Consider the following 15,208-nt stretch of genomic DNA (forward strand, 5'->3'; position numbering starts at 1 on the left):
GGCAGGGTTGGGGTGGGGTAAGCCACAGGCAGAGACTGGTCAGTCCCACTCTGAAACCACTTCCTGGGCAGCCTAGAGGAAGTGAGCCTCCAGAAATGCCTTGGACAAATGAGACTCTCCCCTGGGCCCAGGCCTTGGAAAGTAAATCCTAAGAGAAAAATATCCTTTCTGCCTCTCAGACTTCAGAGTACTGCAACCCCACTCTTCACAGAGAGAGAGAGACAGACAGACAGACAGACGACCCCCCCCACACATATACACATAGATGTATTGGGGGAAAAGGAGCTATAAGACCCCCTATTGCCTGTGAGCACCCTGGCCCCATGACCAAACAGCCCACTTACTTCCTCCTCTGTGGCAGCAGCCACAAACGGCCTGGAGCAGCTGACAGCCCCTCCCCCACACCCATGCCCCAGATCTCCCAAAGCCAAACCCCTCCTTAGCCTGGTAGACTGAGCTAGGTAGGAAAAGTAGCTGTTAGATGCCTCACAGAACTCACCTTCCAGTCTGGTCCACCCCCTTTTGAATCCCTGGGATCACAGCTGTATCTGGAACCTCAGTGTAAATGCCAGACTGTGATCCTAACCAGGGCCCCCCATCCAGGCCTGGCATGGGACCCTGTGATGTGTGTGAGTAGTCATGTGAGTGTCTGGTGACCAAGGTAATTGTTTGTGTATGTGTCTGGGTGCACCCACTAAGGTAGATGAGAATACCTGTATCCACATGCAGGCATTGTGTATATAGGGTACAGTACAGCCTGGCTTTCTGCACTCCTGAGTGAGCACATGTACATCTCTGCCAGCCAGCCAGCCAGCCAGCCAAGTGATGTTTGAGAGTTTAAAGTAGGTGGGTTCCAAAGGTAACTGAACTCTTTAGGGAATGAGGTTGAGTGATGGGAGGGAATGGCTAGTCTACCTCAAGCAGAAGGGATACCTAAGCCAAGGACACTTCCTTCCCTCCCTACCAGGTTTTGGCTAAGATAAGTAAGCAGAAGACCCAATGAAAACCCTGTCCTTGTTCTTCTCCCAGAGGAACAGAACTAGGAGAGCCTGGACTTTCTTCCTTACTCAGAGTCAGTCCCAAGGGAGCCTATCCTGCGTGGGTGTGCTCGGAGACACCCCTACTGTGCTAGATAACTGACCAGCACTGGCTTGTGGAAGGAGACCACCTTCCCCATTCCTATGCCCATCACTCACTAGGTTCCAGTGCACATGTGCCCTTCCCTCCCCTCACACATACTAGAGCTCTAAATCCTTAACGTAGTATGCACGGGGCTGTTTTCTTTCTCTCTTATTCTGTGTTTTGTTTAGTTTTTGGTGGTGAAGTCCAGATGAACCTCAGTTTCCTTGTGTGATTAAGGACAGTTTGAGGCAGATGCAAGGGGCCATGGAAAACCCATGCCACTTTCTAACTAACCAAAAAAGTATCACCATTCCTATCCCCACCACCGGTGGGCCCTAGTCCCTAGTCTTCTAAGCTAAGGCCAAAGTTTTCCCTGGACCATAACTAGGTTCCAGGCAGCAAGCCCCTCAAAGACAATCTAAATGGCCATCTTGGCTCCCAGTGCCACATTCAAATCAAGAATTCTGCATGCCAACCCCCCCCTCCAATTCCCATCCAGTCCCATAGAAGAAGTAGAGGAGCTCAAAGAGGAGGACTACCTGCTTAAGAGGACCCAGTCCTACCTGGGGTTCCCAGCTCCTTCTAGTCCTTGGTCCTGGTGATTCCTGCTGTCGCTGGTGTCACTGAGCAATCACCAGTAGAAGCTCGCTGACCCTCACTTCAGTCAATTCCCAGCAGAACTGTAGGGACAGGAGAAAACAGCTGAACCAGGAGGCACAACCAAATAGCCCCCTAATCCATCAACATGGCTGACAGGCCTGGCTTAGCCTTGCCTGACTCTTGTAACTGGAGTCCTTCTTGACTTGCCTTTCTCTTCTGTGAACAGGGTACTAAGACCAGATTTTTAGGGGTACTGTTTATGTGTAGATACCATGTTAGGGACTGAAACACTGTGTCCCTGTCCTTGGAACATTTCCAGCCTAGAGAGGAGGCCAGCAGACACAGAAAAAAAGCTATTCTTGACCCTCTTTGTTTTCGAGAGGCTGCCTTTAGGGTCAGTCCTAGGGTACAATCAGGCACCACTGTGGGTAATTCTTCAGAGACTCTATTTTTTGATGGACAAAATACTCATTCTGGCTCACCCCATGTAGTGTCCTGACAGCTCCTGTGCTAGACCTATACTGAAGGAAACAAATGAATAGTGATGCTTTTTCATAACTTACTTTGTATTTTACAGTTCATAGGATCTTTACTATTGTGCCCATTATACAACTGAAAAAAAAAATAGAGTCCTAGAGATAGCCTGGAAGGGAGGAACGGCAGAAGCAAGAAGGTACGTAGGTCTCATGGCTAAAAGGCCTGGGAAGTTCTTCTGCAGTCCAGGCCAGGTCTTGGCAAAAGACCTCCTTCTTCAAGTAGGAGCTCCTCTTCCACCTGGAGACTCCATCACCACTCCCTGGGGCCAGAGGCATCCTCAGACTTTACCTTTTTGTCAGTGCTTTAAATTATTTCTAATTTTAATTTAAACTCCAATTAGCTGGGCCAGCTAAATGATGTCAGTGCCCTGTAGTCCCAGCTCTCCATCACCCCCCACACTGCTACATAGACTTGGGGCTGCTGGGGGAGGGGGCTGTCAGGTTGTCATTAGGGCTGAATAGGGCTGAACAGGGCTGAGTCCTGGAGCTCTTTGAACATAATCCTCTCCCACAAACTGCTTGCTGATCATGGGGGTGGACAGAGCAACAGACACATTGTGGGCAGGAAATGGGACTGGGGACTATCTAGGCCTTCATCAATCCAAGCTTCCAAGAGAATGGGGACACACAGCTGGGAATGGTCAGCAAATAAAGAGTTGAATATGCTGCACTGTTGTGGATCAAGGATTCACAAAGTACCTTTAACATAGGACCTCTAGAACCTCACAATTCTTTCCATTCCACAGACAAGGAAACTCAGTCACAGAGAGGCTTGCCTTGGGTCTCATGCTCTTAAAAGGTATGGCAAGTATTTGAGCCTATGTCTTTCTTGGTCCAGAGCCTGAGGTCTTGGTCACAATACTATAAACCCCAGGACTTGCCTGAGCTTTCTCCCATCTCCTCAGGACCCACAGCTGGCCTTGTGAATCCAGAATGCATATCCACAACCTCACATTCTCCCACCAGCTCACACACACACTGGGACTCTACCTTCCCTCTTGGCACTGCCACACAGACCTTCCTGCCACTGACACCCACACCCAGTCACTCTCAGTTCCCCACAATCACAGTCACTCCCAAAGCATACACTTGCAGTTTCATATAATCCCCTACCAGTCATGTGTTCCCACCATAGCTACCATACATTCTCATTACCAGTGTTACCTCCAGCATAGTCCTGTCACATATCAGAGCCTTCATCGCATTCTACAGCCAGATACTGCCACTCCGACACCTTCACATCTTTTTCCCTCTCCACGTCTCTATCTGTCTTTCACTCTCATTCGGTCTCTCTCATTCTGTCTCTTTCTCTTTCTCTGTCTCTGTCTCTCTCTCTCTCTGTGTCACACACACACACACACACACACACACACAGAGCTGCCCTCTGCTGGCCTGGCCACCACACCCCAGACTAGACCACAGCAGGAAGGAACAAGGAAACCTAAAGGACTGGTTCCCTCATTCTGGACCAGGTCAGTCTGGTCATAGCAGCTCAAAGGGAGGATGAGGGACAGGTAGAGAAAGGGGAAGAATCAAACATGAATGCGCACACAAGAGCCTAGTAGACAGGCAACCAAACACTCAGGGGCTCCCACAATTAATGGATCTAATGTCTTCATGGCCAGGTGATCATCATGATACACTCAGTATGCAACCCAGGACCTTTCAGATACAAGGGGACATACACCCATGGGCAGGCAAAGACACACAGAGAGAAGTCTAGTGACAACACACCAAGACACATGGGATATAGTTGCAAAAGACACATACCAGACATATGCACACAGGTAAGTCACATTCACACAGGATGCACATTCACAGGGAAAGTCCCCAGTGACAAAGAACACACAACACACTCACCTACATGCCTAGATACAGGCAACACAGCAGAAGGAAACAGGGTAGGTGTATACAGGGTAGATGCCAGAGAAGGGAATCTTCACTCTTTCTAAACCCTCCCGACCAGGTTTAAGTGGGGTCCTCAATGGGGTTCTCTTCAGCACAGGAGAGGAGTCCGAAGTGAGAACAGTTGTGCTCCCTCTCCACTACGGACCGCCCAGGGTGCCCCCATCGCTATCTCCTCCCTTCCCCTTGCTGGGCCCCTAAAAGGACGGATCTGGAGAGGAAAGGGCAGAGGCAACACTCGGCTACCGGGGAAGGGGCTCAAAGGGGCAGGACGGAAAGTGTGTGTGTTGGGGGGGGGGGGGAATGGTGGCGTCTGGAGCCACGCCCAGCTCAAAGACAGATGGAGAAGACTCAGACTGAAAGACGAGAAAGAGCAAGGAGGAGGCGCCGAGCGTGTCTGCCCTGGGACCCAGGGACCGGAGGCAAGAGCGGCGGGCGGCCTAGCCTTGGCCCCACGGCGGAGAGGAGCGGTGGCTGGGCTGGCAGGGGGAGGCAGGCGTGAGCTGGGGACGCGGCTCGGGGGGCGCAGGATCGAGGGGGCGGCGGGGCGAGGGGGGGGTGGGGCGGCAGAGCACGCGGAGGGCGAGGGGCACACAGACCCGGAGAGGCGGACCTGGGGACCCGGAGGGGGAAGACAGGCAGATGGACGGACAGAAGGACCATCCGAGGGGCAAGGGGCACGTAGGAGGGTGGCGGGCCGGGAGCGGACGAAGGGGAGGGTCTTGGCCCCCACCGTCGAATAGGAGGACAGACGGACCCGGGTCCCGAGGAGCTGGCGGGTCTTGGCGCGCGGCGGGACTCTAGCTGGCCGCAGCTCAGTCTCTCAGTTTCGGAAACGGGAACCCGAGCGGGAAGGGGGAAGGAAGGGACGCAGCGCACTCGAAGCAGCCCCGAGCCCGCTCCCGGGCCCGGTTCTCACTCACCTCCCGAGGCCAGGCCAGGCGCCCGTGGTCCCGGGGCTGGCTCCCGAGCTGTCCCCCACCCCCGCCGGCGCGCACGCGGACGAAGAACGGTGCGGGCCTCCCCGGGACGAGCTCGGCGCCGCTGGGTCCGGCCCGGGTCTCACCACCGAGGGCAGATGGCGGGGGTCGCTCGGGGAGCCCCAGCGGCCGCCGACTCTCACTCCGGCGCCACTGTACACGGAAGTGCGAGGGGGCGGGGCGGCGCGACCTCACCCAGGTGCCGGCCTCGGCCCCGCCCCCGCCCCCGAGCGGGACCCGCCCCACAGGCTCCCGCCCCGGAGGCCACGCCCCCGGGAGCCACGCCCCCGACATCTGGAAGCCTGGGGTCCCGCGAGTGTCTGCCGGTCTGTGCGGATCCCACGGTCCGCTGACCTCTCAGCCCTCTCTGGAACTTTTGTCCTCCCTCCCCACCGTCCACCAACGATGCGCAAACCAGCACTTAGAGAAGACCCCATTTTACAGAGGAGGACGCTGAGGCTGGAAGGACACTTCCACACTGGAATCTACGAGACTCCTTGTGGGGTTCCCCGGCACCCCACGCCCAGGCCTGGGACTCCCCACTGGCAAGTTGGCCCAACTGGCCTGACCGCACTCCTTCTCTTCCTGTTGGTTGAAGCGTGGACGCGCCGGGCTCTATGCCCGCAGCCAGGCCTGCAGGTCCCAGCCCTGCCCCAAAGACGGAGCTGGGAAGACTCCAGGGCTGAGGTTCTAATTGGTTTGCCGCTGCGTGGCCAGTCAGGAAGTTCTGGAAAGCTGTCTCTACCGCATTTCCCAGTCTTCCCCTTTCCTGCCCCACTCCTGTCCTCTTCGAGAGTTCCCAACCCCCCTGACAAGCTCCTAAACTTCCTTCCTAAAGGTTTGGAACTTGGTTGTCAGCCATAATTCATTCATTCGTTCGTTCATCAAATATCCCCTGGACTCAAAGCCTGAACCACAGATTCCATTCCCTTCCACCAGAACTTAGAAAGCCAAGCTGTTGCCTCATAATTACTCAAAATGGCACTGCCCAAGATACAATCAATCAATCAACGAAAAAAAGGTCCTAGTTCTCTGACCTTGTGGGGGACCACCTAAATAGCACGAAGGTCAAGAGAACAGACAAGACACCTGGTGGCCAGAGACAGACATAGAATTTTGGTTTTCTCAAGTAGCAATGAGAATGTAGGGAGGCAGTTACAGTTTGACAGGTGACAGACTAAAAGAGGCTTCTGTACAGGTGGGGCAGAGGGAGGGGCAGCAGAGAAGAGCAGAAGTTAGGACAGACAGGATGGAGAGCAAGAGGGCTGCCATGTGGCTAGGGTTGGGGAAGATGGGTGGGTAGAAATGGCCAGACCAGGTGAATTTCAAAGCTGTGGAGGTCCTAGGTGGAGGGTTCTCCAGGGTGGAGGGTCCTGGCAGAGATGTGCATCCCAAAATCCTATTGTAAGTGTATATTGTGGATCCAGTGGGTCAAAGAAAAGCACAGTGATTTTCTGTAGGAAGAGGGAAAACTCCAAAAGGAAGCTCACTGGACTCCAAAGGGCTAAGACTGATCAGGCCATGCTCTGGAAAATGCAGACGAGACATACCCATGGGCTTCCCTCAAATGGCCCCAGAGAGGATAGGCCTGTGTGGGGTCTAGGGAATCCAGGTCAAATTTTGCTGGAGCCATTGTATCCCAGAGGTGCTTCTGGGTATTCCACTAAGTATGTCAGGGCAGGGTCCAGATGAGCTGGCCTTTGGGTTGCCAAAACCAACCTAATAAGAGCATGCTAAGGTCTGGAAACAAACTGGCTGTGTCACAAGCTAACCATATGACCCTTGGCAGATCACTGACCACACCTCTCTTAGCCTGAGACTTCACCCCTAAAAAGGACTAAGTGAGGCGATATTTACAGAGCTTCATCAAAGGTGGACACCTGGTAAGGGCTTGGTCCACATTGGTCTGGGTTACTCATGGTCATAATGCCAGGTCAGAAGGCTATCAGCCTTAAAAGAGTATTTGAAATTCTCTCATGACATGTATATCCCCAAGCTCATATCAGTAACACATGTGTATAGACAATGAAACAACTGTGACTACAACTGGACAGATCTAACCAGGGCTGTTCCTGTGTGGACTTTCTGGATGGTTTGTCCAAGGAGAGGAAGTTGACCCCTGCCATCCTACCACATCCAAAGGACACAAACATGATGAGTCCCAAGACCTCTAAATAGGAAGTGTAAGACTCAGCCAAGCAACCTGGAAAAGGCCTAGTCCACCTTTTGTCCCTAAGGCTGACCCAGCTGAAGGCAAGACAGGGTCCTCCATTTGATTTCTGTCAAGTTTTGGTCTTTGTCCTGGACACTGTTTCTTGTTCTATTTCTCTTGGTCCTTGAAGCTTTTCTTCTAGGGCTATCTTTATAAAACCCAGATAACTGGCTTGACCAAGGGAGAACAGGCTCATGTTTCTGGGGCAGAAGGCACAGGAATGCAGGGATGAGGCACTTGGGCAACTGCTGGGAACAGCAGAGCCTAGAAGGGTGCTATTGGAGGTAGCTGTGGTGGGAAGGGTACTTGGGCATGCAGGTTACCAGTACTGTCACAATCAGGGATTTCAGCCTCAGTCACCAAGTAATGACAGACTTAGAAGGCCATGACCTTTTGGGCAGTGTCACAGACAGGGAAGGGTCAGGCTAGGGTGTTGAAGGACTATGCCCTGGACTTGTGATTACTATGTCCCAGGAGCTCATATCTGTGACATGAATATGCTAATAATAATGACCTCAGGAGTTGATAAAACTTGTGTTGATGCCCATGCCAAACACAAAGTTAGCAAGGCTAAGCTAATCTCTAGGTTCTCTCCCTAACTTTATGTTTTGGGTGTAACTTGAGAGAAGTCCTTGGGGAGACAGAGCAAATTATTGGAGGGAATGGAGCATAGGGCTCTCCTACAGCTGTCATGTGTGCAGCCCTGGCCTGCCCCAGAGCCCTACACCTCTGACAGCACGGCTCCTGCCAACTTGTGTCTCCTTTGGGGGCTCCTCAGTCTCCATCCACAAAGGAGGGGTGAGGAAGAGAAGTGTTGGTGCTGGAGATGATCACCACGACAGCTAGAGAGAGACCGAAGGAGGCCCTCCTCACCTTTCCTTAGTCTCCTGTTCTTAGGTCAGCTCTGCTTTGTCAGGTCTCACAACACCAGCCGACGGGGGAAGAGCAGAAACAGCTGGGAGGACCCGGAGCCTCACTGGCCGCCGGGTCAAGCTCCACCACGGGGGCCTCAGTCTCTCAGGGAATCCAGTTTCTCCCATTGAAACTGGGATGAGGGCGCGCCTCTTCGACTTGGGGGGGGAGAATGGAAAGACACGTAGGCACCCCCAGGGTCCCCGCGCCACACACGCCCTCTTTTCGTACCTCACAGCCGGGCTCTCACCCGGGTTCAGCCCGGTGCACAGCCTCCAAGCCCGCGGGCACGGTTCCCCAGCACCGGTACCAACCCCGCCCGAGACTCGGAGCGGGCCCCGCCCCAGGGAAGTCCCGCGGAGCCGGGGCGGAGCCGGGGCGGAGCCGCCCGCCGGCCACGTGACACCCGCCGGACTATAAAGGACGCGGCTCTATTCCCGGGTCCACAGCCACCTGGCGGCTGTAGAGGCGCAGCTACCTCTCCGCCTGGCTGCCCTTCCCCTGCCCTTCTGGGCGCAGAGATGGAAGCACATTCGTTTCACGGACGGCACCGAGGGTGAGGGTCATCTAGGGCACTAAAGTCCACCCTCTAGCTGGGAAACAGGACTGTGAGGGCCAGGCGCTGGACGGGATGAGAGGTGGAGAATGAGTCACAGAAACTTAGAAAAAGGGACGGGGCCGGGTGGCTCAAGACCCCTAATCTCAGTTACTTGAGAGGCCCAGAGGGGATGGATCACATTGGAGGCCAGGCCTGGAAAGAAGTTAGAGACTCTAGCTCAACCAGTGGCTGGGCATTTGTCCTCCCAGCTAGTCATGAAGCATAGCTAGCATGTTCATGTCACAGGCTGATCCAGAAGAAAATGTGAGAGTCTGTCCCAAAAATAACAAAAGCAAATAGGGAAGATAACAATTGCACAGATCATTTAATCTCTCCAGACAGACCTGCCTTCTACACTACTACTGCATGTTAGAAATTGTTTGTTTGTTTGTTTATTTTTGGTGCCATTATTGGGGCTTGTACTCAGGACCTTGTGCTCTTGCTTCAGTTTTTCACTCAAGTTTGGCACTCTTGATCCTTGAGCCATAGCTCCACTTTCAGCTTTTTTTTTTTTTTGTCAGTCATGAGGCTTGAACTCAGGGCCTAGATGCTGTCCCTGAGCTCTTTTGCTCAAGGTTAGCACTGTACCATTTTTGAACTACAGCTCCACTTCCAGTTTTCTGTGGTTAATTGGAGATAACCGTCTCACAGGATTGTCCTGCTTGGATTGGCTTTGAACTGCAATCTGCACATCTCAGTCTCCTGAATAGCTAGGCTTACAAGCATGAGCCACCATCTCCTGGCTTCCAGCTTATTTAGGGGATGGGGCGTTCATTATTTGGAGATAAGATTTATCTGTTCAGGATGGCTTCAAACCTGGATCCTCAAATCTCAGCTTCCTGAGTAGCTAGTATTACAGGTATGAGCCTCCAGCTCCCAGCAAATATTGTTGTTGTTGTTGTTTTTCTTGCCAGTCCTGAGGCTTGAACAAGGCCTGGGCACTGTCCTGAGCTTCTTTTGCACTCTACCACTTGAGCCACAGCACTACTTCCAGCTTTTTCTATGTGGTACTGAGGAATCGAACCAAGGGTTTCATACATGCTAGGCAAACACTCTACCACTGAGCCACATTCCCAGCCCCACAAAAATTGTTCTTGATGGCACAGTCAAGATTAGCTTTATGAAGGTGGCTGTGTATCCCTCAGACACAGAGCAGAGCATCCTGAGGTCCATTCATCTTTGCCTTGAAACTAGGAAGGAGAACTGTGGCCCCTAACAGACTCCACCCAGGTTTCACCAATATCTCTTGGCAAGGCTGTGAGCAGCAGGTAGTACCCAGAAGAAGTGGTTTAACCAGTTGGACCAGCAGAGCCTGAGCAAGGCTCAGGCATAGCCAGCAGCCTCCACCCAAGTCCTCAGGAGGTAGGAGAAGCCCTGGGGGCACCAGGACACTTATGCTCAACCCCCATTTCACCTTCACAACTACCCAGCAAGACTTGACCTTGCTCAGGCTGTGATTTGCCCCTGGAATGCCTTTTCATCAAGCTTTTAGCTTCTAACAAGGTCCCATACAATGGCCTTTCTGCAGGGAGTCTCTATCCAAAAGCCCAGCCACTCCAGGCTGCTCAGGGCCTGTCCTGAAGAAGGGTACAGAGGCAGAGACTCCAAGCCAGAAAGAGCTAACCTGCAGCTTCCATATTGACTGGTTATGTGCAGCAAGTGCCAGACCTCTCAGCCTCCATTTTCTTATCAGTAAATTCCCCATGCCTTTGGGGATGCCCGAAAGCTAGATTAAAAGGTAGGATGCAGAGGAACCAGCCCCGTGACCAATCCTAGAAACAGTCAGCTGGGCTGATCATGTTCATCTTCTTGACCATGAACTTCCCTGGCAGAGACATGCTCCCTCCAACAATGCCAGTAGCTGGTAGTGAGCAGAGATTAACAGGGGAGGAGCCTCCTCAAGAGGATGAGTCTCAACCTCAGGAAGCTGCCCACCCCACGGTTTTCACATGCCTGGGGCCTGCCTTTGCCCACAGGCTTCTGTGGGTATAGGCTGTGGCCATGTTGGCTGTGATGCCTAGGCAGGTCAGGTCACTGGCCAGGAAGAATGGTGAGCCCTTGGGGCCACAAACAGCCAGTTCCCAAGTCAGTCCCTTGGGTTTGTGGGTACAAAGCAATCATGCAAAGGAAGTAGAGGATGGTGTAGGGATAAAAATGTAATATCTGAGCCGGGCGCTGGTGGCTCACACCTGTAATCCTAGCTACTCAGGAGGCTGAGATCTGAGGATCACGGTTCAAAGCCAGCCCGGGCAGGAAAGACTGTGAGACTCCTATCTCCAATAAACCACCAGAAAACCGGAAGTGGCGCTGTAGCTCAAGTGGTAGAGCACTCACCTTGAGCTGAAGAGCTGAAGGACAGTGCCCAGGCCCAGAGTTCAAGCCCCACGACCGACAAAAAAAAAATGTAATATCTGGGATAGAATTTGGGGTCTGGGGGACAGAACCTAAACTCTCATGTAGGTTCTGTATGGGGAGAGAACTGAGCCAACATCTGACATTCGGCCACATCAGACATCCCAAGATGGGCTCTGAAACTGAGGTCTTTGCCAGTACCAAGTCCAGGATCACAGGAATCTCCAAATGCAAAGGAGATCTGGGATTGCATCTGAGGGAATTGTGAAAGCAATGAAAGGCTTTCAACCTACTTTCATAGCCTGGATACCTGGGAAATTCCCGCAGATGTCTTCTGTAGGTCCTTCATGTTGTCAGAGTAATCCTGCTGGTCTTGCTGGCTAAAGTGAAAGAATGGCTTCCCTGTGTAGGAGCTGCTCCTAAGCTTGGGGTACCTCTTTTGAGACTGGAAGGTTAAGGAGGGATTTTTTTTTCCATTCAAGGATGGTGGTTTACCACTTGAGCCAGAGCTCCATTTCTGGCTTTTTGGTTAATTTTCTGCCTGGGCTGTAAATTTCAGAGCCTTCTGACTAGCTAAGATACAAGTATGAGCCACCAGTGCCCTGCCATGTGCTAGGTGTTTGTTTGTTGTTGTTTTTTTGTGTGGGTGTGAGGCTTGAACTCTGGGCTTGTGTGCTGTCCCTCAGCTCTTCAGCTCAAGGCGAGCACTTTACCACTTGAACCACAGTGCCACTTCCAGTTTTCTGGTGATCACAGACTTTCCTGCCTGGGCTGGCTTTGAACTGCTATCCTCAGATCTCAACCATCTGAGTAGCTAGGATTACAGGTGTGAGCCACAGGCACCCAGAATTATGCTAGGTTTTAAGAGGCCATAGTAAGATTATTCTGTGGAACCTGACTTTGGGTTCAAGTGTGTGTGCTGAGGTACCAACTGGTGTATATGCACAGGGAAACCAGCAGGGAAAGGAGTAACAGAGGTATACTGTAGTCCTTCCTGTTCTTCAGGTTCTCTTTCCACATCAGCCATTGGAATCCTCCCACAGGCTCCAAAAACACATCTATCTCTCATACTTTTCTTTTTTTGGTGCCAGTTCTAGGGTTTGAACTCAGGGCCTGGGTACTATCCCTGAACATCTTTTGCTCCAGACTAGTGATCTACCATTTGAGCCACAGCTCTACTTATGACTTTTTTTTTTTTTGGTGGTTAATTGGAGACAAGAGTCTCACAGACTTTCCTTCCTTGGACTTGTTTTGAACTGTGATCCTCAGATCTCAGTTTCCGGAGTAGCTAGAATTCTAGGCATGAACCACCAGCACCCAGCTTGTCTTAAAAAAGGCAGGTGGGAGCTGCTGTGGGGGTGCTGCATGGCTATGCATGACTTATCATAGTAGAGAGGAAGGCAACATGAACTTTTATCCCCTCAGGCACAAGCTTTGCTCCAAGATAGAGGGTGTGTGGGAAAAGATCATGCTTGCATTGGGCAGTCTTCTGCTTCTGTCCCCATGATGGTCCCTACCCCAGCAATTCCCCAGCTTCCTTCCTCAGCCTCCTTATTTGACTTTGCCACCCATTTATTTATTTATTTATTGTCCCACTGCTACCATGCTGGCCTGGTTTACCAGGGTCTGTCTCTTGTCTGGCCATCTGCAGTCCCATCTACCCAGGATTCCTCTTCTCTATCCCAGAAGCCCTCCCTCTCCACAGCAGCCACACAAAACTCCTAAAGTATCAAGGACTCCTCACTACTCAGCCCTGAGGCTGACCCTGGATCTTTCACAAGTGGGGCCAAGTCCTGTCCTGCCTATGTGACTCATCCCCTGCTTCCTCCCCAACCAGCCTTCAAATCCTAGACAGTCCTCACAATATCTCACCTCTGGGCTTTTGCTGTTCCCTCTGCTTGGCACACCACACCTAGATAGCACCTCTGTCTCCATGAGTCCTAGCTTAGATATACATCCTCAAGGGAGCCTACTCTACGCTAACTCAGAGTAAAATACATCCTCCATCCGAAGGGCAGTTGAAGAGCTCATCTCAATCTACCACTTGATCCATCCCTACCCAACTGCCAACCCCTAGCCTGAGCCCTAGATGTCTGAGGAAGTGAGAGGAGAGCTAGCTAATTGCTGTCTAATTGCTTATTCCCATGGTAAAACAACTATTCTCAACCACCCCACAGACGAGGAACTGAGGCTTGGATAAAGGTCACACAGGTTGTGGCAGGAGACTGAGGCACTTGTGTTTGTCCACAGGTGATACCAAGTGACCCTGCCTCTTCCATGCACAAAGGACGGATACCATAACGGAGTTTGGCTCTACTGCTTAATGGTTCAGACAGAGGCAAGGCTAGGACAACTTCTCAGGAAACTGGAACAAGGACTGACATTCTGTAAAAGCTTCTGGGGGAACAGATGGCCACCTGAATTTTACCCCTGGTCCTGCTAGAAGATAAGATGGATTCCAATAAGATTTAGGAAGTCAGGTACCTGTTTTCCTCTTCCTATATGGGTCCTGGGCTGGAACTTCCCTCTTGCCACACGCCTAAATGGTTGCCCTTCAGGGTCCTGGCTTCTCCTCCCTATGCCTGAGGGGTCCTCAGTGCACAGGGCAGTTCAGGCCCCAGAACCAGAGATTCTCAAGAGTCAGGATATGTTAGTGAAAGGGCTTAGTCTTACGGGTTGTGTTAAAGGGGAGTGGCCAAGATCAGGAATCTCTTAGGGCCCTGGGGGAGAGTTGTGTGATCTTGGACAAGTTACCTTCCTTTCCCAGCTATAAATTCTTTTTTTTTTTTTTTTTTGGGTCCAGTCATGGGGCCTGAACTCTGGGCCTGGGCGCTCTCCCTCAGCTCTTCAGCTCAAGGCTAGCGCTCTACCACTTGGGCCACAGCGCCACTTCCGGCTTTTTTCTTTTTGCTTATGTGGTGCTGAGGAATCGAACCCAGGGCCTCAGGCATGCAAGGCAAGCGCTCTACCACTGAGCCACCTTCCCAGCCCCCCCCCAGCTATAAATTCTTTATCTGTAAAATCATTATTAGTAGCTCATCTTAAGACTTGGAGATCAGATAACAGGAGGTATGAACTGGTACCTGAATCAGAATGAGCACTCCATAAATAAGGGCTATCTCTAGCTCCTCTGAAAACTGAGATCTGAACATTACTGTTTGAAGCCAGCCTGGGCAGGAAAATTGTTAATCTATTTCCAATTTGCCACCAAAAAGTCAGGAAGAGAGTTGTGGTTCAAGTGGTAAAGCGCCAGCCTTGAGCAGAAAAAGCTAAGGGACAGGGCCCAGACCCTGAGTTCAAGCCTCAGTACTGGCACAAAAATAAAAAAGCAGGACAGGGAAGCTCATTTGGGCTGAAGGAGCCTGTATTGTCTAAGGCTCTTGAAACTTAACGCAAACCATGTATTCTAAGGTTCCATCAGGGCCTACTGAATGGGGAGACTAGGATCATAAGAGGCAAAGCAACTGACCAGCAACAAATTCCAATAGAGCCAAGAATGTAACTTAAAGTCATTGTTCTTTCCATCCTGCAATCACTTAACAAGCACCCACTGTGTGCCAGGACTTGTGCTAGGACTGACCAAGCTGGGCAGGCTCTGTGGAAAAATGATGCCCTTGGAGCCAGTCCAGGAAGAACCAGAAGGAATTATTTAGGAAGTCACTACAGGCAGAAGAAACAGGGCGGGAAGAAGAGGGAGGCCTGCAGAGGTATAAGGGTAACAAACTTGCTGCATTCATAGCTGATTCTAGGGAACAGGAAAGTTGCCTAAGAGGCTTGTGTAGGCTTCACAGGGGGCTGGTTATTGTTGGCAGGCACCCAGGGACCATATGGGGAGAAGCATACTCAGTGGCCTAAGCTACTCTGTAGGAGCCTGGCCCTATACTGAGGATAATGAGAAACAAGGCTATGGAAAAGGGTTTTCCAAGCAGAAACTAGAAGGAACGAGACCTGGAAGGAAGACAACTTAAGCAAAAGAAACATGTCTGATGAC

General features: G+C 51.8%; 1 protein-coding gene across 2 annotated transcripts in view; it reads right to left on the minus strand.

Annotated features, from left to right (window-relative positions):
* The window catches only part of Prkcd (protein kinase C, delta), a 30,818-nt gene extending 25,511 nt beyond the window's left edge, over positions 1-5,307 (minus strand). Inside the window, exons 1-2 of one of the 2 annotated variants that reach the window (XM_013030782.1) lie at positions 5,087-5,307; positions 1,686-1,802 (exon numbers count right to left, since the gene is read on the minus strand). The gene's annotated coding sequence lies outside the window, so the exon portion shown is untranslated. The remainder of the gene's footprint in view (positions 1-1,685; positions 1,803-5,086) is intronic. The other variant, XM_013030783.1, reaches the window with a different exon arrangement.
* Positions 5,308-15,208: the final 9,901 nt, after the last annotated feature.

The sequence above is a fragment of the Dipodomys ordii genome, unplaced genomic scaffold (genome assembly GCF_000151885.1).
Source record: "Dipodomys ordii isolate 6190 unplaced genomic scaffold, Dord_2.0 Scaffold132, whole genome shotgun sequence".
Lineage (NCBI taxonomy): Eukaryota > Metazoa > Chordata > Mammalia > Rodentia > Heteromyidae > Dipodomys > Dipodomys ordii.